Source organism: Kogia breviceps, chromosome 7 (genome assembly GCF_026419965.1).
Source record: "Kogia breviceps isolate mKogBre1 chromosome 7, mKogBre1 haplotype 1, whole genome shotgun sequence".
In the NCBI taxonomy this organism is placed as follows: Eukaryota; Metazoa; Chordata; class Mammalia; order Artiodactyla; family Physeteridae; genus Kogia; species Kogia breviceps.
The window spans coordinates 47347563-47373885 of NC_081316.1; the positions used below are offsets into that span (position 1 = coordinate 47347563).

The 26323-nt window shown below is 42.0% G+C and overlaps 2 pseudogenes; one reads left to right on the top strand and one right to left on the bottom strand.

Moving 5' to 3' along the window:
• Positions 1 to 2383: 2383 nt before the first annotated feature.
• On the bottom strand, positions 2384 to 25044 carry LOC131759631 (protein FAM76B-like; annotated as a pseudogene).
• On the top strand, positions 6064 to 7728 carry LOC131759617 (lysine-specific demethylase 4D-like; annotated as a pseudogene).
• Positions 25045 to 26323: the final 1279 nt, after the last annotated feature.

The window sequence follows — 26323 nt, forward strand, 5'->3', positions numbered from 1 at the left end:
TACATTTCCTAGTGTTCTAGAAGGAGTATTTGACCTAATGGAGACATGCAGCCCATGAATCAAACCCTGTTTCATTCTCCATCCTTGCCCTCATGTTCTCATTTCCATTTTTACCCAGGATAAATTTATTGGCCCATCATTTTAATCACTCTCTTATCCCTCCATCCATCCCATCAAGACACTTGTTCCTCTCTCCTTGAGACACACATGGCTGGTAAACCTTAACCCTGATGAAACCTTACTATTTGCTTTCTTCCTTACTTTTGAGTCCCCTTATCAATGGAGGAAAATTGCAAATAGTCATACAATATGAGTCCAGGAAACACATCAAGACCAAGGAACACATAAGCTCTGCATTTCTTCAGCATCTACGTGGACAGGCATCCCATGTTTGAGGAGGGTTTTGTTCTAGTGGAGGCCCCTTCCCCATTGCACTTCCTTCATATAGAACTTTGATGACAGCAACTTTATTAGGAAAGGGATCATCAGATTGCTCGGGGGATTAAGCTTCCTAGATATCATGCCAGCCATTTACAGGAGCTGTCTGGGAAAGCCAGCAGCCCTGTACGTTAGGAGGCACCTGGGGACATTGGGCCCTTTTGGCTGCTATAGCCCTCCAGTCATGGAAGGAGTCTAGGCTAGCCTATTGTTCAGGCCTCTTAGGATGAACATCTAGGGTCATTTTTGAATAATGCTTCTCCTTCTTGACAATCTATCCCCAAGACCCTTGAGTGCTCATCAGGTGTACCTGGAATAGGAAGAGAGATATTATTTGACTTCCACCCAATCTTTAGAGGCTAACTTAACTGCATTTGTCAGAAACCCTCAAGGATGAGCTAGATTGTCAACCACTTCCCCTCCCCATCATTTATTATCAATACATTCTATAGAGACTTTGAGATTGTTTCTTCTATCCTTTGACATTAAAGTTGGAAAAGGAGAGCATATTGACCCTCCATTACCTACCTTCTGCATATTCAAGGGTGCATGAGGCTCCAAGGCAGAGGTACAAAGAGCTACTACCTCTCACTCAAAGGGCCCCTGCCATCAGTATTCGGGTCTGCAGCAAACATTCGTTTGATGCACTCTTACAAAAGCTACCAGCAGGGCTCACAGAGAGCAAGCCCTTCGTTAGCTATTTTTTTGTCCCTGATCCCAGACCCAAAGGATAAAGGTTTTATGTTTAAGCCAAATTGTGGTGACCTCTTTGGGGAGAGGGGTGGTAGAAGATTGGGCCCCAGCCCCAGTTTCCTCTTGTCTTGATTGGACCCCAGATAAGATACAGGGATCTCTGGCCCCACTTGCAGAGCACAGGAGATGTGGGGAGTTTCTGTTACTTGGAACAATGTCAGGCCAGCTGATCTTTCATGGTCTTATTGGCGAGATTACAGGGTGAGGAAGAATCAATGCCTTTGTTCTCTAAGGGAATTTGAGCTCTTCCTCACCGATTTCTTTAGCGTGGTTTTCTTCTCCTCTCCCTGGTTCTTGTGCTGACCCAATACTAGTGGTGTTTAATGCCCTGACCACTGTGCAGGCTCCTCCCATTCTGGCAGCTTTCCCAGGGAGATCCCTCTGTACCTAAAAGGACCCTGAAATTTGTATAACCTTTAGATCCCATATATTTTCTTGTAAGAAATCTTAAAGGAAAAATTTCAGGCAAGATACCCGTGTTCTGTGGGCTGATAACATTAAAAATGAGGCCTTTTACTAGACAGTTGACAGAGCTGATTGCATTCAATTGTGATGGAATCAGCAATGATGGAGTTAGGGTGGGGCTGATTTGAGTAGAATCTGAAGAGATACATGGGTACTGGCCATCAGTTCAAGTTTCATTTGGAAATGTTTTGTTGAGAGAGTACCTGTTTTCTTGGACGGAAAATTGTCTCTACTTTTATCCACAGCAAGACGATCAGAGGAGACTTCTCTGAAAAGGTGATGTTTGGGCTGAGGCTTGAGAGTGGCCTGGGTGCAAAGACCATCAGACAAGAGTATACCGGCCTTTTTTGAGACACAGCCAGGAATGTGTTTGGAAGGAGAGAGCAAGGAGCAGGGTAGAAAGGGGTGAGGTCAAGAGGTGATGGTGGGCCAGAATCACTTATGGACTTTTAGGACATTCGAAGGATTCTAAGTGAGGTGGAATAGGTGTGCCTGAAGTTTGAGGACAGGGGAAAGTGAAAGAGAATATTTGAACGGTGGAAATTAGGGGAGCTTAAGAGGATTAGGAAACAGTATTAAGGGAGCACTTGAAATTGGGATAATGTGATAGTTTGCCTTTTTTTTTTGTACACATATATTTTCTGTCATAACATTATAACTATAACATGTGCTCCATACAGTTCAAGTTTAACTTGGAGTATACACAGTGAAATTTCTTTTTGACAGTGTTTTCAATTTATTTCATTTTTTTCACACAGACTGTATTTTATTTTTACAAGAGTTAAATAAACTGACACCAAGCATTGTAAATGGATGACCACAACAAACGCAACAATGACTGCAATTACCAAACACGATACACACTAGCACTATGTCATAATATTGACATTCAGTCCAGTAATCGTTCACTGTAACAGGTCCTCTACTTTGCAGTGAAAATTGTTTTGTATATTTTTTGCCTATGAGTCCTTGTGGGATTTTTAAATTTTATTTTTCAAACTGAAAGTCACAAAAACTATAATCATCGTCATCAGTTCCCTCAGTCCCATGTAATTATTTTTTTCATCTTGATGGTTGGTTAACACTTTTATGAATTCATCAGTTTTACATTAGAGTTGTGAAAAGGCTTATTCAGTTCAGCAGTATAGTCAGTTACCAGAAACCTGTACTTGTCAGAGTCCTTTCCATGAATTCCTTGAAGATGAAACCCTTTTATAGGAACATTTTTGCAAAAGCATCAGACTACACCCAGAACTGTCTGTAAATGACAGAAGACTTAAAAATGACCACGGTTAAAGATTTGAAGAAAGTTCATAATAATGCAATTGACAAGGAAATTTGGTTATTTCTGAAATATACATTTTAAAGTAATAACTAGAATTATGAAATATAACATTATACCAGAACATATAAGATTTTTGGAAATTTCATGTAACATCTGAAACATTTATCCTAGCATATATTTCCATACAAATAAGCCAACGAAAGTTTAGTACTAGTTTTGTTTGTTTGTTTACACTGCAGGTTCTTATTAGTCATCAATTTTATACACATCAGTGTATACATGTCAGTCCCAATTGCACAATTCAGCACACCACCATCCCCATCCCAACGTGGTTTCCCCACCTTGGTGTCCATACGTTTCTTCTCTACATCTGTGTCTCAACTTCTGCCCTGCCAACCCGTTCACCTGTACCATTCTTCTAGTTTCCACATACATGCGTTAATATATGGTATTTGTTTTCGCTTTCTGACTTACTTCACTCTGTATGACAGTCTCTAGATCCATCCAAGTCTCAAAAAATGACTCAGTTTCATTCTTTTTTTGGCTGAGTAATATTCCACTGTACATATGTACCACAATTTCTTTATCCATTCATCTGTCGATGGGCATTTAGGTTGTTTCCATGACCTGGCTATTGTAAATAGTGCTGCAATGAACACTGGGTTGCATGTGTTTTTTTGAATTATGGTTTTCTCTGGGTATATGCCCAGTAGTGGGATTGTTGGATCATATGGTAGTTCTATTTTTAGTTTTTAAAGGAACCTCCATACAGTTCTCCATAGTGGCTGTATTCATTTACATTCCCACCAGCAGTGCAAGAGGGTTCCCTTTTCAACACACCCTCTCCAGCATTTGTTGTCTGTAGATTTTCTGATGATGCCCATTCTAACTGGTGTGAGGTGATACCTCATAGTAGTTTTGATTTGCATTTCTCTAATAATTAGTGATGTTGACCAGCTTTTCATGTTGATGCATCTCTTTTTCCTAACTTTAATGAGAATGTTACTTTTGTTTCACCGTTAAGAATGATCCTCGGTATTTTTTACCTTGAAATTCTTTATTTTACAAAACAAGTTTCTCTTGATGCTTTGCAAGTAAGTATTTTAAAATCTTGAATGGATTTTTGCATTTCATCAAATACTTTTTTGGTACCTATAAGATGATGATATTTTTCATTTACTTTGTTAATATTCTGAATTATATCATTAAATTTTCCAATGTTGAATCATCCTCGCATTCTATTTGGTAATGACGTATTATTCTTTTATTATACTGCTGTATTTCATTGGATAACATTCTTTTTTATGCTTTCATCTATGCTTATAAACAAAGATGGCCTGCAGCTTTATTTTTTATTGTCCATTTTTCGTTTTGCTATCAGAGATCAGAATAGCCTCATCTGAGTAGCTTTCCAACTTTTTCTATACTCTGAAACAATTTGCACAATAAGAGTTAACTGTTTCTTGAAACTTTTCTAGATTTACATATAAAATGATGTGTCTCCTGGACTTTCAGGGGTCATACTTTGAACCAGCTTCTTATGCTGGGGTATTATTCAAGCTTTCTGGTTTTTCTTGGATCCATTTTGCATATGTTTCCTCTCTAGAAAATTATTCTTTTTTCTTATCTTTTGAAAATTTTGCTGTCAAGTGTCTCCTACGATTCTCTTTTGAGATTTTAAAAATTCTTTTGTGCACTATTTCATTCCTAGTGGTTTATTTTCCCCTTCTTAGGCTCAGTTATGCCCACGGTTTATTGCTATCATTAATTTCCTCCAAGAATATTTTTGGTCATCAGTGTTCTGTCTTGTGTGTGCTTTCTTTACTTAATTTTGTCTTTATTCTTTGTTATTTTTTTACTCCTACCCCTTCTTTCTCTTCTTCTATTTTGTAGCTTCTTCAATTGAATGTTTAGTTCATATATTTTCAATCACCCTTCCTTTTCCGTTTGGTATAATGAAAAATATATCTGTCTCCTTTAATGCTTTTCACCCTAAACTATATTTTAAATTTATGTAAATAATTTAAATAAATTTAAAAATATTTATTTCACAGAAATTTGTGAAAATCATCATAACTTGATGAATTATGACAATAAGCCATTCTGAAGGCTGTGTAACCAGAACCTGGGTTCAGAACAGAATATTCACGTTATTCTAGAGACTTCCTCACACCCCCACTCACAACCTCTCTCTTTCACAAAGGTAACCACTACTCTGACTTCTAACATGGATTACGTTGCCTCTTTTTAATCTTTATATAAATGGAAGCACAGAATAGGTATTCTTTTGAGTCTGGATAATTTTGCTCAGTATTATGTTTATAGAATTATTCCTATATTTTCATGTAGTTCTTGTTTATCTTCATTGCTGTATTATATTCCATTGTGTGAATATACTACAATGTACTTATCCATTCTAATGTTGACTCACATTTGAGTTGTTTCCAGTGTTTAGCTACTGAAATAATGTTGTTCTGAGCATTCTTGGATTGACTTTCATTGCACAGACATACACATATCCTAGGCATGAATCACAGCATGTGGGTAAGTTCACTTTTAGTGGATACTGCCTAAATAGCTTTTCAAAGTGAACGTATCCATTCTCGTTACTAGAGTACAAGAACTTCCATTGTTCACAACAACACCATTTCTTGTATTGTCAATCTTATGAAATGTTAGCCTTTATGTGAATATGCAATTATATTCCATGGTGGTGTTTTATTTGTAGTTCCCTAGTAACTATTTCCAAACATCACTTTTCAACCTGCCTCTATTCTTTTTTTTTTTAGGTTTTGTTTTCAATACTGCCCTGAAGACACTACATTTGGCATACCCACCCAGGGCTGGGTGATTCACTAGACCTCAAGAGGCCAGAGCCAAGTGTCAACCGAGGACATCACAGACTTAAGGGCTCAGCCAGCATCAGTCATGAGCAACGCTTCTGCCCAGTGTGGAGTCCTCTGAAGAATCAGCAAGCCTCAGTAATATTATCAACTCATTGCATTAAAGTCTACTGGGAGTTCGTGCTGATATACTCCAACCCATTTTTGGAAAAGTAGTGTTTTCCAGCATCCTCACCTATCCAGAACATAAATAAAAACTTGGGAGTTTCTTGCTTATTAATGAAAGCTATGAATTCTAAGTCCAACTGGACCCAGAACCCAAGTTGTAGCATAATGGTATTTCATCCAACCAAAGAAGAGTTGAATGATTTCGATAACTACATTGCTTATATGGAATCCCAAGGTGCACACCGAGCAGGCCTGGCCAAGATAATACCACCCAAGGACTGGAAAGCCAGAGAGACCTACGATGATATCAATGACATCTTAATAGCTGCTCCCCTCCAGCAGGTGACTTCTGGGCAAGCAGATGTGTTTACTCAATACCACAAAAAGAAGAAAGCCATGACCGTGAGTGAATACCGCCACTTCTCAAACAGTGAAAAATATGGGACTCCACCACACTTGGATTTTAAGAAACTAGAGCGAAAATATTGGAAAACACGTCTCTATGGTTCACCAGTATATGGTGCGGACGTCAGTGGCTCCTTATTCGATACAAACACGAAGCAGTGGAACCTTGGACACCTGGGAACCATTCAGGACCTGCTGGAGCAGGAGTGCGGAGTGGTCATCGAAGGCGTCAACACCCCCTACCTGTACTTCGGCATGTGGAAGACCGCCTTCGCCTGGCACACGGAGGACATGGACCTTTACAGCATCAACTACCTGCACTTCGGGGAGCCCAAAACGTGGTACGCAGTGCCCCCGGAGCCTGGAACGCCTGGCTTGCGAGCTTTTCCCAGGTAGCTCGTGGGGCTGTGAGGCCTTCCTGCGGCACAAGGTGGCTCTCATCTCGCCCAAGGTCCTCAAGGACAACGGCATACCCTTCGGTTGGGTCACTCAGGAGGCTGGAGAGTTCAGTCACGTTTCCCTATGGCTACCACTCTGGCTTCAACCATGGCTTCAACTGCGCGGAAGCCATCAATTTCGCCTCCCCGCGGTGCATCGATTATGGCAAACTGGCCTCACAGTGCAGCTGCGGGGAGGCCCGGGTCGCCTTCTCCATGGATGTCTACGTGCGCATCCTGCAACCGGAGCGCTACGAGCTGTGGAAACGCGGGCAGGACCGGACCGTGGTGGACCACATGCAGCCCACGGCGCCGGGCAGCCAGGGCCTGAACGCCTGGAGGGAGATCCGCTCGGCCGGGGAGCCGCTCTTGTCCCGAGGCACCACCAGTCGCGCCGCGCTTCGCGCTCCGGTGGGCCTGTAGCCGCGGGCGGTGGGACCCACCCCTGAGTCCCTGAGCCTGCTGTGTCCCGGAGCCCCTCGCCGTCCCAGGGTTCTTGCTCTGCCGCGACGTTTGGGGCTGCGGCCACCCGCACCTCCGGGGAGCCCGGCCTGACCGAGCCACCGACCACAGGTCCATCCGTCCCGGATGGAAGCTGTGGCCCTCGTCGGCAGCCTTGGGAACAGGAGACTCAGGAGACAACTGCTCCCCCCAGGGCTAAGAGGAGGCTTTCCTTAGACATAGCTCAGGACCCAGAGGCTCAGCCCCTGCTTGTGGATGCACCCTCGCCGGACAACGCTGACCCGCTCAGCCTTGGGCTCCAGCAACACGCCAAGGATTCTGGGTGTGGTTGTGGCCCTGTCCCCTAAGCCCAGGGGATGCCTTTCTACCCCACTGCTCTGGCGTGGGGATCCTTTGAGACTGGTCGCATTTACAGTTCAGAGCTTTGGGTATTTGCAGGGCACTAGTCTCTCCTTTTCCTCTTTCCCCTTCCCTTCCCACTTTTCTTTCCAAACTAGTCCCTTTTGACTAATTAGGTCAGTAGAGACTCAGATGATAATTGATCATCTTTCTGAGTCTTTGATGTATTGAAAATGTGTTCTCTGCCAGTATGGTAACCAGAATGTTAAAATCTGACTTTATATTTTGTGTTGTTCATTCAGTCAACTGAGAGGTGGTCGTTTTTTCTGCACTTTTCTGAATAATTATATCAAAACATTGCAAGCAAATCTTATTTTTATGCGCTTGTTGCCTTGTGTGATGTTGGTGAGTGAGTTTGGGGTTGATTGTTGGGGTCCAGCTGGCTGGCTGGGTTGGGGGATTTGGTGGGCAGCCCTATCTGGAGGATGACTTGGTGGAAATCACCTGGCACTTGGCTGATCCAAGTTGCTAGGAGAGATGAGCAAACATAGGGCAAAAAGGGCCAGCATGTGAAAATCTTCTCTCCCAGTCTCCACTGCCTTCTCAATGCTGTATGTGTATTTCACATGGTGAAGTCATTGATACATTCCAATCCACACATCCACAAATAAATGAACAAGACAATTTCAAGTGGGCATAAGTTCTGTGAAGGGATTAAAGGGGCTGGGGTGATAGTGCAGAATGGGCAGTGTGTTTCTGGTGCTCAGGGGATACTTCATAGAGCAGGAGACCTTCCTGAGTCCCAAAGGACAAGAAGGAAGGTCCAGAGCTGATTTCCACTTGGATGAAACAACAACTGTAGCAGCCCTAACACAGAGTTTGGTGTTTTTGTGTGGATAGAGAGGAAGCTCACTTGTGTCTGGGGCATAGCGAAGGGAGAGGCAAGGTCCAGGCTATGTAGGACCTGTAGATCATAGTAAATATTGGAGTTTTTTTCAGCTTGAAATGAGAAGGCATTGGAAGTTTAAAACAGCACTTGACATGATATAATTGTCACATTTAAGTAATCACCTTAATTGTTCTGTGGACCCCTTAGGGGCAGGAGAAGTAGTTAGAACAACTAAGTAACACAGGTGAGAACTGATGGTTACTGACTTAGGCCACAGTGTTGAGAATGCGCAGAAGCGGCCAAACTCAGAATAAATTTTGGAAATTGAAAATGACAGTTTGGATGCAGAAGGAAACATTTCAGAGAATCAAACCACATCTCTCTTCCCTCCAGCTCTCCCCTACAGAATCTCAGTAAGGTTCTGGAATTTGAAGCACCATGTAAAACTACAGGCAGGAGTAATGAAAAAGTAAGGCTTCTTTGAAGTTGTGATTGAGGAGAAGCCACAGCCCATGTGCCATCCCCATCCCCATGCAGCCGGGCAACTCTGGGGTAGTATATTCTGCGGAAAACTGAAGCTGAGAGGCTGAACTCAGGATGCTCAGTGGAGGATGGCAGTGAGATGCTTGGCTGAAAAGAGGATTAAGCCCTGTAATGAGATGGTGGAACCACATGATGGAAGCAGACTGGAATTACTGGGAAGGCAGCAGCCCTGGAGAGCAACTGGACCATAGTAGATCTCATATGAGCAAGGAGTAAACTTTCATGTGAAAAGTAACTGACATCTTGAGGGCTTTTGGTCCTTTAATTTAGGTCAGCTGTGGATATGGCTGTGCAGAGAAATAAGGGAACTCTGAAAAGTCTCTATGAAGACAGTAGCCTGGCTCATGTTGCTATTTTAAATTTTAGAAACTGAAATCTTGTTATATTTCAGGGATATCACAATCTCTTCCCGGCAGATACAGGCTCCAAATAGCCTAACATAACAAAATTGGGGATTTTGAAGGAAAAGAAACCAAAATAAATTTCAGAAAATATTTCTTCCACTATATTCCCTATGTTTTCACTCACTTTTATACTTGAAACAAAATTTCCTTTCCCCAACAAAGAGAAGCCATGTTTTAAAAAAAGTTTAGTTTTACCAGTATACTGGTTCCTAAATTAGTCTTCTTGACCTAAATAGTCATTTCTCAAAAAAAGATATACAAATGGCCAACAGGCACATGAAAAGAAGCTCAGCATCGCTAATTATTAGAGAAATGCAAATCAAAACCACAGAGGGGTAGCACTTCACACCTGTCAAAATGACCATCATCAAAAAGTCTACAAATAATAAATGCTGCAGAGGGTGTGGATGAAAGGGAACCCTCTTAACTCTTTCAGGGGAATGCAAACTGGTTCAGCCACTATGGAAAACTGTATGGAGGCTGCTTAAAAAAACTAAAAACAGAGCTACCATATGATCCAACAATCCCATTCACAGGCGCATATCCGGAAAAGACGAAAACTCTTAATTCGAAAAGATACATGCACCCCCGTGTTCATAGCAGCCCTAATTACAATAGCCAAGACATGGAAATAAACCAAGTGCCCATCAAGAGATGACTGGTTTAAGAAGAAGTGGTATATACATACTATGGGATATTACTCAGCCACAAAAAGATGAAATATAGCGATGTGCAGAAGCATAGGTGGACCTAGAGAATATCATTCTAAGTGAAGTATAAGTAAGAGTGAAAAACACAAATATAACACTTACATGTATAATCTCAAAAACAATACAAGTGGGCTTCCCTGGTGGTGCAGTGGTTGAGAGTCCACCTGCCGATTCAGGGGACACGGGTTCGTGCCTCGGTCTGGGAATATCCCACATGCCACAGAGCGGCTAGGCCCTTGAGCCATGGCCACTGAGCCTGTACTCCGCAATGGGAGAGGCCACAACAGTGAGAGGCTCGCATACGGCAAAAAAGAAAAACCTGCACCAGTGGGAGGGAGCTGTGAAGGAGGAAAGGTTTCTATACACTAGAAGCCCCTTCGTAGGAGGAGACCACAGATGGAGGAGGTGGGGAAGCTTCGGAGCCGTGGAGGAGAGCACAGCAGCAGAGGTGAGAAGGGCAAAGCGGAGAGATTCCCACACAAAAGATCCGTGCCGATCAGCACTCACCAGCCTGAGAGGCTTGTCTGCTCACCTGCCGGGGCGGGCAGGGGCTGGCAGCTGAGGCTCGGGCTTGGTCGGATCGCAGGGAGAGGACTGGCGGCGTGAACACAGCCTGAAGGGGTAACTACACCACAGCTATCCGGGAGGGAGTCCAAGAAAAAGTCTGGACCTGCCAAAGAGGCAAGAGACTTTTTCTTCCCTCTTTGTTTCCTGGTGCACAAGGAGAGGGGATTAAGAGCGCTGCTTAAAGGAGCTCAAGACGGGCGCGAGCCGTGGCTAACAGCACGAACCTCAGAGACAAGCATGAGACACTAACGCTGCTGCTACCACCACCAAGAAGCCTGTGTGCGAGCACAGGTCACTATCCACATCTCCCCTCCCGGGAGCCTGTGCAGCCTGCTACTGCCAGGGTCCCATGATCCAGGGACAACATCGCCGGGAGAACGCATGGCACGCCTCAGGCTGGTGCAACTTCACGTTGGCCTCTGCCGCCGTGGGCTTGCCCCGCATCCGTACCCCTCCCTCCCCCTGGCCTGAGTGAGCCAGAGCCCCTGAATCAGCTGCTCCTTTAACCCCGTCCTGTCTGAGCGAAGAACAGACGCCCTTTGGGAACCTACTCGCAGAGGCGGGGACAAATCCAAAGCTGAACCACGGGAACTGTGCGAACGAAGAAGAGAAAGGGAAATTTCTCCCAGCAGCCTCAGGAGCAGCCGATTAAATCTCCACAATCAACTTGATGTACGCTGCATCGGTGGAATACCTGAAGAGATAACGAATCATCCCAAATTGAGGAGGTGGACTTAGAGAGCAAGATATATTATTTTTCCTCTTTTTGTGCATGTGTATGTGTATGCTTCTGTGTGAGATTTTGTGTGTATAGCTTTGCTTTCACCATTTGTTCTAGGGTTCTGTCCGTCCGTTTTTGTTTTTTTACTTAGAAAAATTTTTTTCTTAGTAATTATTTTTCATTTTAATAACTTTATTTTATTTTATCTTACTTTATTTTATTTTATTTTATCCTCTTTCTTTTTTTCTACTTTTTCTCCCTTTTCTTCTGAGCCGTGTGGATGAAAGGCTCTTGGTGCTTCGGCCAGGAGTCACTGCTGTGCCTCTGAGGAGGGAGAGCCACCTTCAGGACACTGGTCCACAAGAGACCTCCCAGCTCCACGTAATATCAAATGGCAAAAATCTCCCAAAGATCTCCATCTCAACACCAAGACCCAGCTCCACTCAACCACCAGCAAGCTACAGTGCTGCACACCCTATGTCAAACAACTAGCAAGACAAAAACACAACCCCACCCATTAGCAGAGAGGCTGCCTAAAATCATAATAAGGCCACAGACACCCCCAAACACACCACCAGACGTGGACCTGCCCACCAGAAAGACAAGATCCAGCCTCATCCACCAGACCACAGGCACTAGTCTCCTCCAACAGCAAGCCTACACAACCAACTGAACCAACCTCAACCACTGGGGGCAGACCAAAAACAACAGGAACTACGAACCTTCAGCCTGCAAAAAGGAGACCCCAAACACAGTAAGATAAGCAAAATGAGAAGACAGAAAAACACACAGCAGATGAAGGAGCAAGATAAAAACACACCAGACCTAACAAATGAAGAGGAAATAGGCAGTCTACCTGAAAAAGAATTCAGAATAATGATAGTAAAGATGATCCAAAATCTTGGAAATAGAAGGGAGAAAATGCAAGAAACATTTAACAAGGACCTAGAAGAACTAAAGACGAAACAAGCAATGATGAACAACACAATAAATGAAATTAAAAATACTCTAGAAGGGATCAATAGCAGAATAACTGAGGCAGAAGAACGGATAAGTGACCTCGAAGATAAAACAGTGGAAATAACTACTGCAGAGCAGAATAAAGAAAAAACATTGAAAAGAATTGAGGACAGTCTCAGAGACCTGTGGGACAACATTAAACGCACCAACATTCGAATTATAGGGGTCCCAGAAGACGAAGAGAAAAAGAAAGGGACTGAGAAAATATTTAAAGAGATTATAGTTGAAAACTTCCCTAATATGGGAAAGGAAATAGTCAATCAAGTCCAGGAAGCACAGAGAGTCCCATACAGGATAAATCCAAGGAGAAACACGCCAAGACACATATTAATCAAACTGTCAAAAATTAAATACAAAGAAAACATATTAAAAGCAGCAAGGGAAAAACAACAAATAACACACAAGGGAATCCCCATAAGGTTAACAGCTGATCTTTCAGCAGAAACTCTGCAAGCCAGAAGGGAGTGGCAGGACATATTTAAAATGATGAAGGAGAAAAATCTACAACCAAGATTACTCTACCAAGCAAGGATCTCATTCAGAGTTTTTTTTTTTTTTTTTTTTGCAGTACGCAGTCCTCTCACTGTTGTGGCCCCTCCCGCCGCGCAGCAGAGGCTCCGGACGTGCAGGTCCAGCAGCCATGGCTCACGGGCCCAGCCACTCCGTGACACGTGGGATCCTCCCGGACCGAGGCACGAACCCGTGTCCCATGCATTGGCAGGTTGATTCTCAACCACTGCGCCACCAGGGAAGCCCTCTCATTCAGATTTGATGAAGAAATTAAAACCTTTGCAGACAAGCAAAAGCTGAGAGTTCAGCACCACCAAACCAGTTTTACAACAAATGCTAAAAGAACTTCTCTAGGCAGGAAACACAAGAGAAGGAAAAGACATACGATAACAAACCCAAAACAATTAAGAAAATGGGAAGAGGAACATACATATCGATAATTACCTTAAATGTAAATGGATTAAATGCTCCCACCAAAACACACAGACTCGCTGAATGGATACAAAAACAAGACCCATATATATGCTGTGTACAAGAGACCCACTTCAGACCTAGGGACACATACAGACTAAAAGTGAGGGGATGGAAAAAGATATTCCATGCAAATGGAAATGAAAAGAAAGCTGGAGTAGCAATTCTCATATCAGAAAAAATAAACTTTAAAATAAACACTATTATCCGGGTGCCCCCTCCAAAAAGAAATGAAAAAAAAAACAACACTATTACAAGAGACAAAGAAGGACACTACATAATGATCAAGGGATCGATCCAAGAAGAAGATATAACAATTGTAAATATTTATACACCCAACATAGGAGCACCTCAATACATAAGGCAAATACTAACAGCCATAAAAGGGGAAATCAACAGGAACACACTCATAGTAGGGGACTTTAACACCCCACTTTCACCAATGGACACATCATCCAAAATGAAAATAAATAAGGAAAGATAAGTTTTAAATGTTACATTAAACAAGATGGACTTAATGGATATTTATAGGACCCAAAAGAACAGAATACACATTTTTCTCAAGTGCTCATGCAACATTCTCCAGGACAGATAATACCTTGGGTCACAAATCAAGCCTTGGTAAATTTAAGAAAATTCAAATTGTATCAAGTATCTTTTCCGACCACAACGCTATGAAACTACATATCAATTACAGGAAAAGATCTGTAAAAAATACAAACACATGGAGGCTAAACAGTACACGACTTAATAACGAAGTGATCACTGAAGAAATCAAAGAGGAAATCAAAAACTACCTAGAAACAAAGGACAATGGAGAAACGATGACCCAAAACCTATGGGATGCAGCAAGAGCGGTTCTAGGAGGGAAGTTTATAGCAATACAATCTTACCTTAAGAAACAGGAAACATCTCGAATAAACAACCTAACCTTGCACCTAAAGCAATTAGAGAAAGAAGAACAAAAAAACCCCAAAGTTAGCAGAAGGAAAGAAATCATAAAGATCAGATCAGAAATAAATGAAAAAGAAATGAAGGAAATGATAGCAAAGATCAATAAAATTAAAAGCTGGTTCTTTGAGAACATAAACAAAATTGATAAACCACTGGCCAGACTCATCAAGAAAAAAAGGGAGAAGACTCAAATCAACAGAATTAGAAATGAAAAAGGAGAAGTAACAACTGTCACTGCAGAAATACAAAATATCATGAGGGATTACAACAAGCAACTCTATGCCAATAAAATGGACAACCCGGAAGAAATGGACACATTTCTGAACCAGGAAGAAATAGAAAATATGAACAGACCAATCACAAGCACTGAAATTAAGACTGTGATTAAAAATCTTCCAACAAACAAAACCCCAGGATCACCAGATGGCTTCACAGACAAATTCTATCAAACTTTTAAAGAGCTAACATCTATCCGTCTCAAACTCTACCAAAATATAGCAGAGGGAGGAACACTCCCAAACTCATTCTACGAGGCCACCATCACCCTGCTACCAAAACCAGACAAAGATGTCACAAAGAAAAACTACAGGTCAATATCACTGATGAACATAGATGCAAAAATCCTCAACAAAATACTAGCAAACAGAATCCAACAGCACATTAAAAGGATCATACACCATGATCAAGTGGCGTTTATTCCAGGAATGCAAGGATTCTTCAATATACGCAAATCAATTAGTGTGATACACCATATCAACAAATTGAAGAATAAAAACCGTATGATCATCTCAATAGATGCAGAAAAAGCTTCTGACAAAATTCAACACCCATTTATGATAAAAACTCTCCAGAAAGCAGGCATAGAGGGAACTTTCCTCAACATATAAAGGCCATATATGACAAACCACAGCCAACATCTTCCTCAATGGTGAAAAACTGAAACCATTTCCACTAAGATCAGGAACAAGACAAGGTTGCCCACTCTCACCACTATTATTCAACATAGTTTTGGAAGTTTTAGCCACAGCAATCAGAGAAGAAAAAGAAATAAAAGGAATCCAAATTGGAAAAGAAGAAGTAAAGCTGTCACTGTTTGCAGATGACATGATACTATACATAGAGAAACCCAAAGATACTACCAGAAAACTACTAGAGCTAATCAATGAATTTGGTAAAGTAGTAGGATACAAAATTAATGCACAGAAATCTCTGGCATTCCTATACACTAATGATGAAAAATCTGAAAGTGAAATTAAGAAATCACTCCCATTTACCACTGCAACAAAAAGAATAAAATATCTCAGAATAAACCTACCTAAGGAGACAAAAGACCTGTATGCACAAAATTATAAGACACTGATGAACGAAATTAAAGATGATACAAATAGATGGAGAGATATACCATGTTTCTGGATTGGAAGAATCGACATTGTGAAAATGACTCTACTACCCAAAGCAATCTACAGATTCAATGCAATCCCTATCAAACTACCCCTGGCATTTTTTACAGAACTAGAACAAAAGATTTCACAATTTGTATGGAAACACAAAAGACCCCGAATAGCCAAAGCAATCTCGAGAACAAAATATGGAGCTGGAGGAATGAGGCTCCCTGACTTCAGACTATCCTACAAAGCTACCGTAATCAAGAGTATCGTACTGGCACAAAAACAGAAATATAGATCAATGGAACAGGATAGAAAGCCCAGAGATAAACCCACACACACATGGTCACCTTATCTTTGCTAAAGGAGGCAGGACTATACAGTAGAGAAAAGACAGCCTCTTCAATAAGTGGTGCTGGGAAAACTGGACAGGTACATGTAGAAGTAAGAGATTAGAACACTCCCTAACACCATACACAAAAATAAGCTCAAGGGCTTCCCTGGTGGCGCAGTGGATGAGAGTCTGCCTGCCAATGCAGGGGACATGGGTTCGTGCCCCGGTCCGGGAAGATCCCACATGACGCAGAGCGGCTGGGCCCGTGAGCCATGGCCGCTGAGCCTGCGCGTCCGGAGCCTGTGCTCCGCAACAGGAGAGGCCACAACAGTGAGAGAGGCCCGCGCACTGCAAAAAAAAAAAAAAAAAAAAAAAAAAAATGTAAAAAAAAAAAAAAAAAAAAAATAAGCTCAAAATGGATTAAAGAGCTAAATCTAAGGCCAGAAACTATCAAAGTCTTAGAGGAAAACATAAGCAGAACACTGTATAACATAAATCACAGCAAGATACTTTTTGACCCACCTCCTAGAGAAATGGAAATAAAAACAAAAATAAACAAATGGGACCTAATGAAACTTAAAAGCTTTTGCTCAGTAAAGGAAACCAAAAACAAGACCAAAAGACAACCCTCAGAATGGGAGAAAATATTTGCAAATGAAGTAATTGACAAAGGATTAATCTCCAAAATGTACAAGCAGCTCGCAGCTCAATAACAAAAAAACAAACAACCCAATCCAAAAATGGGCAGAAGACCTAAATACACATTTCTCCAAAGAAGATATACAGATTGCCAGCAGACACATGAAAGAATGCTCAACATCACTAATCATTAGAGAAATGCAAATCAAAACTACAATGTGATATCATCTCATACGGGTCAGAATGGCCATCATCAAAAAATCTACAAACAATAAATCCTGGAGAGGGTGTGGAGAAAAGGGGACACTCTTGCACTGCTGGTGGGAATGTAAATTGATACAGCCACTATGGACAACAGTATGGAGGTTCCTTAAAAAACTACAAATAGAACTAACATACAACCCAGCAATCCTTCACTACTGGGCATATTCCCTGAGAAAACCATAATTCAAAAAGAGTCATGTACCAAAATGTTCATTGCAGCTCATTTTACAATACCCAGGACATGGAAGCAACCTAAGTGTCCATCACTGGATGAATGGATAAAGAAGATGTGGCACATATATACAATGGAATATTACTCAGCCGTAAAAAGAGACGAAACTGAGTTATTTGTAGTGAGGTGGATGGACCTAGAGTCTGTCATACAGAGTGAAGTAAGTCAGAAAGAGAAAAACAAATACAGTATGTTAACACATATATATGGAATCTAAGAAAAAAGAAACAAAAAAAAAGGTCATGAAGAACCTAGGGATAAGACGGGAATAAAGACACAGACCTATTAGAAAATGGACTTGAGGATATGGAGAGGGGGAAGGGTAAGCTGTGACAAAGTGAGAGAGTGGCATGGACATATATACACTACCCAAAGTAAAATAGATAGCTAGGGGGAAGCAGCCTCATAGCACAGGGAGATCAGCTAGGTCCTTCGTGACCACCTAGAGGGGTGGGGTAGGGAGGGTGGGAGGGAGAGAGATGCAAGAGGGAAGAGATATGGGAACATATGTACATGTATAACTGATTCATTTTGTTATAAAGCAGAAAATAACACACCATTGTAAAGCAATTATACTCCAATAAAGATGTTAAAAAAAAAGAAGGCTTTCCTCCTGTCCCGAAATTGTTGAGCGATCTGTACAATAAGCAATCTGGACAATGGCCATAGTGAGAGGATTTATTAAACTGACTTCACTTCTTACTTATTTGCATATCTTGAGTAATCAAAAGGAAAAGAAAAAGTCAATCCATTCTCTTTCCCTTTACTTCTGAAACCTTAATTTCAAAAGATTAAGTTACTGTCACAAACTTTGATCTTTATAAACATAATCTGAATGTGTCCTTTCACATCATGCTACAACAAATTTCTCTGTAAAGGGCAAGGGAAAGGGACATTTCAGCTGAGTCTTAGGTCTGACAGTTATCATCATGGTAGTTATTTCCTCATATTTTTTCCTAAAGCAAGAAGCAAAAACAAGGAAGGTTTACATTCCTTTGTTCCTTGGGATACACTGATATAAAGGCCACAAGATTTCTTCTAAGTAGCCAGATTAGAAGTCATTATGCAATCTACCACTGTTACATCCAGAAAGCACTACAACACAGTGAGACAAATGGAAAAAATGCTAGAGAAGCAAAGAATCTCAGTGCCTCAATAAACCCCCATAATCTAATATGTGCTGGCCCATAATTCAGAATCAAATGTTGTTAATTAGACAGAAGTACATCACAGTCCACAAATATCTTTATGGGTTCCTAACTGTGGCAGGCATCAGTTTTCTGTAAATGAAACTGTTTTCACTGTCTAGAACTTTAAAAAGGCTCAGAGAAATTTCTGAAAAAAAAAAAAAAAAAAAAAAAAAATTCTCCTGAAAATCAGTGTGTATCATGTCCCCTGCTTCTCCATTTTAATTTTTGTGTTGAATTTGCATTGTAATATTCTTGATTTGTCCATGAAGACTAAAATTACACTTTAAAAAATCTTTACACACACAAAGGGTTAAGATACTACTACTATGTAACTTCTCTCCCTAAGGCAATTTAAAAATCAAGTAGTTGTTAATATTTGAATAGAGTTCCTGTCTGATTTTTTAAAAAGCAAAGTATCATTAGTCAAAAAGATTACTTCTCACACTTTGTGAACATTCAAGGTTTAGAATGCTTCCATCATGGTCACAAATGACAGTGTTACAATCTGTTCTCCAAAACTACAAAATACATTTCCTAGTCACTGGTTTAAATTTGTTTTAACTAAAACAAGTTAACAGTAACTGAGATAAATAAAATTTTTACAAGTAAAATCCTAACAATTCTTTGAACAAAAAAAGAATATTGAGGCATTTAATAACATGAAAAGTACATGAAAATCTGATGTACTTGCATTTTGACTTCATTATATGATCATAACTTTATATTGTAATTCTCGAAGAGTCCTATCTTTATATTTATGGTAAACAACTAAATACACTCATTATGTGTAATTCTGTACACTGAATAAAGTGGGGAACAGCCCTAGAAGCTGTCATGGTAACACGCAAGAAGTTTACCATGTACAATGGAAACTAGACAAGCACACAGCTAGAGTTAACAAAAAGTTAAACACCAAAATCTGGCATTAAAATGCCAGTGAGGACTTTGGAAAACACGATTTCAAAGTACTTACTTGTGATGGCTACTGCTGTGACGATGGTGATGGTGACGATGGTGGTGATGATGTTTTGAATGATGCTGGTCTTTCTCAGTACGAAATGAAGAAGAAGAACTTGAATGTGATGATCCCAGGCCCTTCCTTTGTTCTTTTTTCTTCTGTAAAACTCTCTTGTATGATAAAGTACAGAGCCAGCATAATAACTTCCCATCAACCTTTTAAAAGAAAATACTTATATTAGATTAAATGTACGTGTAACTGGCTATAAGTGAAACCAGGTAAGATAAACTGCTCAACTGCCGGTGTGCATGTGTGCGCTCTCTCTCTCTCTCTCTCACACACACACACACACACACAGTCTCACACACACATACACACACACACAGAGTGTTGCAAAATGGAAGGAAAAGTAGACTTTTTTGAAACTTGGGGAAATGCTTATTTACAGGATCATAAAATTAGAAAGGATTATATATGGACTTCCATTAGTTTTGAGGCATTTTTACATTTGGAAAAGAAAACTTATTTTCTTATTACTACAAAATAAGCATAACTTGATGATAAACTTCAAAGAAACCTTATCTAAGCACTATCATAAATTCTTAAATTACTGTGTAACTACTAAAATGACAAAGTATTTCCCATGACAGCAAAACTGTTCATTTATAGAAAAAAGGAGATGGAATGACATACAGAATCGACTCTCATTTGCAGATTTTGTACTGGCAAATTCACCACCTGTTAGCTAAAATTTATCTGTCATCCCTAAATCAATTTGTAGCATTTTTGTGATCATTCCCCCACATGCACAGAACAGCAAAAAAATTTGTGTAGCTAGACTGCAAATGTTCCCAGATGAAGTTATTAACAGGGTGATGCTTTGCTGCCTTTCTTCAGCTCTCATATTGTAAACAAGTATCCTTTCCACAGTCTACCTACTATCACGTTTTTCACATTTGTGCTTTTTATTGGTGATTTCACTGTTAAAATGGTCCTCAAAGGTAGTGCTAAAGTGATGTACAGTGTTCCTAAGCATAAGGCGGCTATGATGTACTTTATGTGGAAAATACCTGTGTTAGGTAAGATTCATTCAGGCATAGTTAGAGTGCTGTTTGCTATGAGTTCAATTTAATCAATCAACAATATATATTAAGGTGTCTTTAAACAGAAACATACACAAAACAAAACAAGATTAGGTACCGATCCACTGATTACCATGTTGTGACCAGAGGCAGGGACCTATCCCGTATTGTCCGTAGGAGCAGCAGTTCTATTCACTAACTCAGTGTTTGCAGCAACTTTATAGAACACAACTGTCACAGACAATGGGAGGCCAGTGTCTGCGTGTCAACGGGGAGGAAAAGAGACTTCTTTCCAAAAGTAAGACTACAATTAAGTTCCTATCCTCTTTGTTCAAATGACAAGTGCTGGAGGAACATGTCTTACAACTAGGGTACATATGTTGCTGTGGAGGAACATGGCAGAGCCCCTCAAAGAGACAGTCATCCTCCAAATCAACTGAAACGGATAGTCATCAGGAGGCCTGTGTGAATGCTCAGCAGAGAAATGTCACACACATATAGATACCTTTTAACTCACTATAGGTAGAGAAAAACAAACAATGGTATAAAATATGAGCCCAAATCAAAAGGCACATGACTAACTTTGAATCATATGTGTTAAAGTGCCATCAGGTATATTTTCACACCAGCAACTTCAAGTAACCAGAAAAAAGGTTAAGTAGCTGAAAAGATTTAAAAGCAGTTAGTAATTCTCCCACAGCAGATACTGGATAACCAAATAGTACCAAATAGCTATCACAGAATGTTTTTTAAAGTATAGTAATCTCAACTGATCAACATGAATCTACATATCATGCCAGCAAGGAGAAAATGCACTGTTCCTGCACTTTCATCTAACCACCTGCTTTCAGGGACCCAAAGAATACATCAAGCTTCACTAATATATTAATTATACTAACTTCCAACTTGTGTGTGTTTTATTTAATTTCCAGAAGATGTCATAAAATAAAGAAAACATACCTTTCTTCTTCCTTCCTCCTTCCGATCAAAAGCACATTGTTGTTTGCACTGTTCACAAGTCTGAGGTGGTCCATATTTTTTTCTGAATTTGTGTAACGCTGACACTTGGTACCAATAAATGCTGCAATTACGTTACAGTATTGACAAGGCTTAGGCTGAAAAACAGATATATATTTTCTTTAATTGAGACATTTTAAAACACTAAAATTTTGCTGCATAAAATATACCCAGTGAACAGGACATATTTTAGGAATTAATTAAGGAAACTAATAGGCAAAAAAGTTTTCTGTGAAGTATGTTGCCCTATCATAGTCAAAGACATTTATTATGTTTCTATTCATTTGCTAACATTTATTTCTAGACTCATTAAACTGTTCGTTAAATAGTTAAATAAGATCGTGAGAAATGTACTTATGACCTGCATAGTATGTTATATGATACAAAAGCTACATGTAAAGACGTTTCAATCAATGAAAACAAAGGTACACACTGACAGAAAAGTTTCATGGATCCAGTATTGGGGAAGTGAACTTCTACTAACTTAATATCCTGTTAGCTTAATTACTATATCATTTATTCAAAATACATTTAACGACTTTTCATCATATATAGGTACAGCTGATGCAAGAAATAGGTGAGTTTTCCACTTAAAAAAACTGGCACGAGCATATTCAACATAACTATAACAAACATACCTTGATTTTCGTAGATATTCAAAAGACAACTGAAGAATTTAGAAACCCCTAAGGCCAGAAATTTGACTAATCAGGACTGTAATATACCAATAATAACTGTAATATACATATAAGAAAAGAACTTACACTAGGATAACTTCTTGACTTTTGTGACTAAATGCCTGAACTATGCCTCTATACAAAATTGTCAGAGGTTCTGAGGAAGAGGTAAAGTACAGTTATGCAAACTTTATAAGTAGCTTCTCTACAACCAGGAGTTTGTTGGCTATATTTGACTGTTTAAAGAATAAAATCAGGGCTTTCCTGGTGACGCAGTGGTTGAGAGTCCGCCTGCTGATGCAGGGGACACGGCTTCGTGCCCTGGTCCGGGAAGATCCCACATGCCGCGGAGCGGCTGGGCCCGTGAGCCATGGCCGCTGAGCCTGCGCGTCCGGAGCCTGTGCTCCGCAACGAGAGAGGCCAAAACAGTGAGAGGCCCGCGTACCGCAAAGAATAAAATCATAACTTCCCTGCTGAAATTCAATATATATAAACATGCACATAATATGACTGTTTTAAAATGTTATCTTCCCATCAGACTCTCTATACAAAGTCTCTTTCCTGAAATATTTTGGTACTTGAAATATTTAAGAACATAGCAGTACATATTTTTTAAAAGGTCCATCTTTGTGAAAACATTAATTGACCAGCAGCAATAAAATGAGATGAAAATATAAGATATACTTACGGTGCCAAATTGCTTCACATTTTGAGCACACTTCTTACAAATCGTGTTAGTTTTGCTGAAAAGGAAATTGTATATAGATGATGAAACTTAGGCAGCACAATGCTGAACTTAAAGCAAGTAGTCAAAGTGTACTATTAGTAGAAGTGTACCACGTGCTTTAGTAGTACGTAAAACTTACTCTAACACAGAGTAAGAATTTTTTTTAAATGCAAACGTAAGGATCTTTTTAGGGCTGTACATTATCCAAATTTGCTTCCCTCAATTAAGATAAATGTTTTCATACATTTTTATTGTGTGTTTTAAATGGAAACAAATCAAAAAATCCTATTGTTTTTTTTATCTAGTTCCCAAATCCTCACACTTGCCACTATTTATGCACAGCACCAGTGCCTATCTAACCTTCCACTGGGTGCTCTCCACTAGTAGGATGCTCATACCTACTTGTGAAGAAATTATTTGTTCTTCTCTTAAGCACTTGGGCATGCACTGAGGCTCTAAGAGGAATCACTCCATTAAGGAATATGCGCTGTTCTTCAATAGGTAACAAGTTACTAGATTTCACCCTGGGAAGGTAGCTGAGAACACTATAGACCTTTCCTCAGGTTCATGGCAGCACTAACGTTCTGCCATTTTTTAATAGCTTAACAGTAGCAGTGTATATTTGCACTTTTCGTTAGCAAGGCTATACATTTTCCATGCAATCATTTATTTTTTATCTCCTCAGGTATAAAGTCTAGCTGTAAAGTACCCATTAATTTTTGGTCAGCATTCTCTCTCCTACCATGCAGAAAGGGCTTACAACTTAAAGCTTGAGAAACTGAACCATTTTATTAAAAAAAAAAACTGTAACATTAATATGGGGTTACAACCCTCAAGTATTCCTTACAGACAATACTTTGTCTTTAACAATCAAAAACTGTTCAATATACGAACCTCTCTTGTTGAAATTCTGATCTGCAGTAAGTACATTTTGCAATGGGATGCGCCATCAGACATTCCTGTAATAAGACAATACATTAGTCATTATCTACCTCAATGCCACCAAAATTTCACGTTTCTGGTGGAAAATTATTACCCAACCTATTCAAATGTCGAAAACATCAATAAAATCTGTCCCCCAACGTAGAAAATGGAGTGATTTATCAAATAAGTAGCGAATTACAGCATAGTTCCTTAGGGAAAGCTTAGGTGTCTTTGTCTTTATTAGATGGGGGGTACGCAACAGATAAATTTTAAAAAGCTGTCAGGGCCGATCCCAAGGATTGGTTAAATGTGAAACTACTTATTATTTTGCACCGTTGCTCACAGACAGCATCCCGGCTTTAATGGGATGGAAGGAGCTCCAAATCATAGAGCATTCTGTTCCCAAGCCAGACGCTTCTTTCCTGGACAGGGAAGAAGGATGCCATCAGCTTTGCGGCTTCAGGTTCCTAGCAAGAATGTGCAAACACCGTCCTCTGCCTCCCGGTGGAAGGAGAGGACAGACTAGACAGAAAACCGAGATGAAAACATCTCCATCCCGGGGTCTCCGCGGCATAGACAGGTGGCTGCCTCACGCAGCCCCACCCCTGAGGCCCCCCAACGTTGCTGGGGCCAGGCCCCCCGCCCCGGGTCGCCTGGAAGAGAGCAGGATTCCGTCCTCCTCTCAGGGGCTTTCCCAGCTGATGCCCAGATCCTCGGATAACGGGGTCTCTGAGTAAGGAGGCGAGGGATCCAAACCCCCAAGGCGCCGGCGAAGAGAGAGGAGCTGCAGTGCAACGGACACCCAACTCCCTCGGGCTATGGCCGAGGAAACCCCGCCCGCCCACTACCCAGCGCCCACGGACCTTGCAAAGATGGTGGCCTTGGGAGAGCTCCTCGAAGGGGTAGCGCTGGGTGCACTTGGTGCAGGCGTACAGGGCCGAGGCCGCCATCCTGCTCCTCAGTCTCCTCCTCCACCGCCGCCCGCTTCGAGGCGGGGCCCTACGGGGAACTCTGGCGCCGCCGCCGCCCGGGCCGCGGGCTCCTCCGGCTCCTCCTCCTCCTCCTCCTCCTCCCCCCTCCGCCGCGCCCCCCAGAGCCTCGACGCAAGAGACCAAGGCGCATCCGTCTCCCTCCGTCTCCACTTCCGCCCAAGCCCACCCAGTGACGCCATCCCAGCAGCTCCCGCTTAGGCTCCGAGAGCGGCGCAGGCAGACGAAGCGGCTAGTTCGCTGCCGTTTAGCTGGGCGGCGGCGGATCCGCTTCCTCCTTCACCTCCCTTCCCCACCCCTGATTGGCTGGGGAGGCTACTGCGTAAGTCGCTCGTTCTGCCCATCTTCTAACCCCCGCTACGCAGGGACCTCCCATAAGGAAAGGAAGTCGCTGGCCAGTAAAAGCCCGACGCTCTCAGCGCGCGAAAGCCGCTTTAAACTCACCCCGGCGAAAGGTCCCGGTTGCGGCTTTTCCTAGCAGCCAGTCCCAGGTTTGGGTGGGAGCTTCCGAATCCAATTGGGCAGTTGTTTGCGGAGGTTTACTCTCTGCCCCTACTGTTTTTTTCCCCCCTTGACTTCTATTGGACCAAATGTTTCAGCTCCTTCTCATTCGACTTGTTATTAGCCGAAAAGTAAGTATCTCACGTGGAGAGACGTCCCCGAGTAAAACTCACGCTCTCTCCGGCGATTAACGCAAGGGAAGTGATGGAGTCTTTTGAGCTTTGCATTCGCTTTTATTAGTCATCCCATTCAGTCGCCACTGGAGACAACACAACCCCTCGCCCACGCTTCCCCTTCGAGAATGCCCGCCCCTGTGCAGAACCCCTTCAAGAGCCGCCCGGTAGCCAGCCAGTCCCGTTCCCGCGGCGCGCTACCGAGAGAAGGGGCGGATTCTCCTACCAGTGGAAGACGTCTGATTTTTTGATTGGCTAGGCAGGACGTGCGTTAGGACGTGTTGCGCTTTTGGTGTGCACTCGGAGCGTGGGCGACCCTGTGGGGGTGTGTGGCAGGGGGTCTCCAGACCCGAGACCAACACACCAGCCCCTTCCATCAGGGGTTCGGCTTAGCGTCGCCCCTGGCGGGCGGCTCTCGAATTTTGAAAGACAGCACGCGAACCCGGACCCTCCCGGGGCTGCGGAGGTCGGCAGGAAGATGGAGGCAGCGTCGGTCTCTGAGACTTCGGCTTCTCAGTTCTCGGTAAGAAGCGGTTGACGTTCGAATAGGCCCCGGGTCGGTCCTGGCGCCCCTTTGCTTTTTCTCACTCTTCAGAGCGCTCTCGGCCCAGAGTCTCACTCCATCTTGGGGAGCGGCGGGGGGCGCCTAGATCGCCCCTTGCTACCTCGGCGCCCACTGCTCCTATGTCAAGGTTGCACCCTTCCATTGAGACCGGCCGGGCCCGTTACTCCCCCCCTGCCTCTTTGATCTTTCGGCCTAGCCGCCCAGGTTGCCGAACGTTGCCTGGGCTCGCAGGGATGAGTACCTACACCTTGGCCTGCGAGAACAGGGCTCCTGGGTGTCGTG